This window comes from Narcine bancroftii, chromosome 1 (genome assembly GCF_036971445.1).
Source record: "Narcine bancroftii isolate sNarBan1 chromosome 1, sNarBan1.hap1, whole genome shotgun sequence".
NCBI classification, from domain to species: Eukaryota; Metazoa; Chordata; class Chondrichthyes; order Torpediniformes; family Narcinidae; genus Narcine; species Narcine bancroftii.
In genome coordinates, this window is record NC_091469.1 from 20,983,446 (window position 1) to 20,988,106 (window position 4,661).

At 45.4% G+C, this 4,661-nt stretch overlaps 1 long non-coding RNA gene across 1 annotated transcript; it reads left to right on the forward strand.

The window, feature by feature from the left end:
• Window positions 1–275: 275 nt before the first annotated feature.
• LOC138755492 (uncharacterized) lies at window positions 276–4,397 on the forward strand. The gene is made up of 2 exons (XR_011352327.1): window positions 276–598; window positions 4,098–4,397. It is a non-coding gene; the product is annotated as an uncharacterized lncRNA (long non-coding RNA).
• Window positions 4,398–4,661: the final 264 nt, after the last annotated feature.

The following is a 4,661-nucleotide window of genomic DNA, read 5'->3' on the forward strand; positions in this document are numbered from 1 at the left end:
CTTTCCCCCACCAGCCCACCCCCACCACTGTGGGGGGCATCTTTGTTATCACTGATGTTAAGGAGGTTGCGCTGGGGCGTCTCCTCATGGTGAACCTAGCTTATCATGATAACCCACTGGCATGATCAACATGAATGCCTCACCCATAAAAAGTGAGAGGCTGGCCGACCTCCAGCAGCTCCCACCATTGTTGGTGACATCCAGGCCAGTTGATCTAGCTAGTGACTTCAACTGCATCATTGAAGCAGCCAGACTATCCAGCGGCGGTGACAGCTGACCAGACAGTTCTTCTAGACACCCAATGGAAACGGTAAAGGAAGAACAATTGTGCATTGCCTTCAGAAACACTGCAGGTGAAGCACAGCCGTAGCCCACCTGGTCAAGATCAGATGGTTCAACACAGTCCCGGATACACCTTGTCTTCATGTCAAAAGCTGTCACAATCAGAGCCATCGATGTCACACCAGTGTTCTCCGACCACTGCCTCCTTCACACCTCCTGTCACCTTCGTGAGGACCAAGGGAACATGGAGGCTGGACTTGAAGTTGTTGACACCAGAGAGCATAGTCGAACTAAAGTTTAACTCTGCAAATCTCTGGTGAGATCACACTTAGAGTATTGTGTTCAGTTCTGGTCACCTCATTATAGGAACCAGTGGAAGCTATGGAGAGGATGCAATGGAGAATGGAGAATATTGAAAAATATGTCTTATAAAGCAATGTTTGCAAAGCTGGGACTTTTCTCTTTGGAGCGTAGAAGGGGAAGAGGAGACTTAATAGAGTCTACAAGATTATGAGAGGTATAGATAAGGTGGACAACCAGCACCTATTTCCCAGGGCAGGATCAGCAAACACCAGAGGACATGAGTACAAAGTTAAGGGATGGAAGTTTAGGAAGACATCAGGGGTAAGGTTTTTTTTTTACGCAGAGAGTTGTGGCTGTCTGAAATGCCTTGCCAGGGATGGTGGTTGAAGCTGAAACATTAGGGGTATTTAAGAGACCTTTAGACAGGCACAAGGATGGAAGAAAAACAGAAGGTTACGTGGTTTAATACTTTTTTTAAAGAATACATGGTCGACACAACATCGAGGGCCGAAGGACCTGTACTGAGCTGCAGTGTTCTATGTTCTAAAGAAGAAGTGTGCTGGTTGGAGAACCACAGAACCCTTCCTTGACTCCCGAGTGAACTGCTGGGAAGCAAGCAAGGAGAAAATCAAGAGTTTGTTATCCTCAATGGAATTCAGAGAGCAAAACAGAGGCTGAGCAAACTGAGCCAATCCCAGACTGGCCTGCAGCAACTCCTCCTCCTGCATTTGAGAGGGTGGAATGTGAGGGAGGAAATCTGAGAGGTGTAGAGCCAGTAAGCCGCACTGTTCACCTCTGTATCCTCCAAGATCATCTTCTGATCCAGAGTCCACACAGAGGAGCGGAATGGGATGTGCTCTCACTTCTTCTTCAAAAAGGTTAACAGAAGAAGCTCTGTGATTCACAACCTTAAGGAAGAGGACGGCTCAGACACATCCTCACAGATGGGAGTACAGATGATAGCAGATCCTTTTATGCTGAACTCTATAACACTAAAACTACAGACAGAATAGCCTCCAAAAACTTCTTGACCTCTACCACAGAGGTCTTAGATGAGAGCAAGTGGGAGACTCTTGACCAATCAATTAGCATGGGAAAGCTGACAATCTCCATCTGTTTCTTTGATCGAGTAAAACTTTTGGAAGTGATGGCTTACTAGCTGAGTTGTACACGGCTCTATGGGATAATGTGGGCCCGGACTTGCTGGAAGTATACAACACTCTGCTTCTGGCAGGAAGCATGTCAGACTTCATGAGGAAGGGCAACATCACCCTCATCTTCAAACAGAAGGTGGGGAAAGGGGGATATCAAGAATTAGAGATTCATAATATTGTTAAACATTGACTATCAAATCCTGTCCAACCTGCCAGTCAAATCACGTCTGTCCTGGGGCAATTGATCCATCTGGAACAAATCTGTATAGTTCCAGACAGGAACATCTCTAACAGCCTTACCCTACTCAGAGAATCTTTGCCTACTTTCAGGACAAGTTGCTGGACTCTTAGCTGGTTAACTTAGACCAGGAGAAGGCTTTCGACTGGATATCGCACAAGGACATGATGGACCTGCTCTCCAAAATTGGCTCTGGGGAGGGAATCTGAAATTGGATTCAACTGCTCTATATGGATATCCATAGTGCAGTCCAAATCAATGGGTGGGAAACAGAAAGCTCCCCCATCAAGTTTGGTATCAGGCAGGGTTGGCTGTTCTCTCCAGTCTTATTTGTATGCTGCATAGAGCCCTTTGCTGAATCCATCTGGAAAGGCATAAGAGAAGTACTCTTGCCAGATAGTAGAGGCACTTACTCCCTGTACATGGATGACATCACCATCTTCTGCTCGGACTCATGATCAGTCCTCAGACTGATCAGCATCTGCGACCAATTTGAGTCTGCATCGGATGAAGAGTGAGGCAATGCTCGTCGGTAACTGGTCTAACAGGTCAACCAGCTCCTTCACAATCAGATCTGACTTCCTGAAGGTGTTGGAGATATGGTTTTGAGGGGCAATATTTATAATAAAAAGTGGTTGGTTAGATCGCAAAGGTCCACCAGAAGGCACAGCGCTCCTCAATAACAGGGAAGAACCTGGTTATCAGGTATGAGATGCTCTAGGAACTGCTGTACATAGCACAGGTGTGGCCCATAACCTGTACTTCCACCCTGGTGGTCACCAGAGCAGTTTTCCAATTCATTTTGAATCCAAAATGGATAGGGGCCGAAGGAGTGCCATGTAGAAGTGGCCAGAAAATGGAGGCGAGGACATACCCAATATAGCCCTTCACCCTGATGACCACCTTCATGTGTGACTGCATCAGGCTGTGCATGGAACCAAACAAGGGCACCATGTACTGCTATGTACTGCCATGTTCTATATGTTCCAGGCATTATGAAGGATGGGCATGTCCGATTTGTCATGAAACCTCCCAGTCAGCTGCATTTTGTCACACCACTTATCCTTCATGGAAAAGTTTTTCTAGACAAACACCTTTGACAAGGTCATTAGGCAGTGGTCAGCATGGAACATCCTGCAGACACTGAGAGACAAGGGTTCAAAGGATAGGGTGGTATGGTTCCTGGAGCAAACTGTCCAACTCATCTGACAGAATGCCTCATCAGCAGTGCTCACAAACAAGTACCAGGACTTGGCCTGGCTGGCAGTGAGAGGAGCCCTCCCAGTCAATCCTTCCTGTACAACTGGAACATCACCCACCACGCAGTCCCTGAGATAACTGCAGTGGAGTGGACATAATCACCCACCTCTTTGTAGAGTGCATATTCGATAAGAGGATGTGGAAAAGGATGCAAGGATCTTTACCACAGTTCATCCCCTGTAGAGGCATCCCAGATAAATAGGCTGTTCCTAGAGTTGTACACAAAACTGCTGGAAGACTATCAACTTGGTGAAAGACGCACTTTGGTCTGCCTGAAACCTGTTGGTCTTTCAGTTCAGTTCAGGAATGCTGCCGTCTGGCACATTCCAGGCTGCAGGAGTAGATGCTGACAGATGCACTAAGGTTTGGTGCTGCCAATATGAGAGCACTGTGGGGAAGGACCACAGTTTAGAGTCCTTCCATTGCCCAGGGCATTGAGGGGCTGAGACTTAGGGGAAGCCACTCAAACAGCATAGGGGGAGTAACAACAAGGTCCCATAGTGGTGGCAATGGTGTAAATAGAAATTAATAACAAGACACAGTGATGGAAATATGAAACTAAGGGTGGGAAGAGGTTTTCAACAGTTTTTCTCTTGTTAATACTTTATTGTGAATAAACTTTATTTTTGGTATAAAAAGAACTGCAGTTGCTGAAATATTGAGTGATCAATGGGAAGCAGAAGAGACTCAGGTCAGGCAGCATCCACAATCTCAAGAAAAGGTCTTTACCTAAACCATTGACTGACAATTTCTTTCCATGGATGTTGCCTGACCTGCTCGGTGCCTCCAGCTTCTTTTTGTTCACTCAGATTCTCAGTCCTTGTTTTCACCAAAAGCCATCTGCTTGACTCCACCTGCAGGACTTGCATATCAAAGAACGCCAGGGAGCTCCATTCTTTGCCAGCTTCAACTATAACAGTCAAAGAGCAACTCCTAAAGCTTTGATCCAGAAAGTGGGACAAGGGCATGTGACTGCAGGTGGCAAAAGACATTATTATTCTCCATTCCTGCCTTCCCTTAAGGAATCTAAGCACTGCTCATGAGAGAAAGAAGTCCACATGGCTGTGGCTTCTGAAGCAAAACACAAGACAACTATCTTGAATATAAAATGAACACAAAGATTGAGTTTCTTATAAAAATTCACAAAGAGAGAAACTGAATATTTTGATTGTTGCAGATGAATTATTATGTAGAATGTTTGCTGCTATTGGGTGACAATTTAGAATTTTAAGCCACATATACATTGATGGAAGGTCAATAGAAATGCAGATTAACACATCAGCAAACAGTCTATTGTGGGAACACAAATGAGTAGCAATTTAGTCATCTGCACTTGGTAAGAAACAAGGCTAGACTAAAGACATAGTGAGGACAAGTTTTGAAAGTCTAGATCAGTGGTTTACAAACTGCCCCCCTAAACTCAC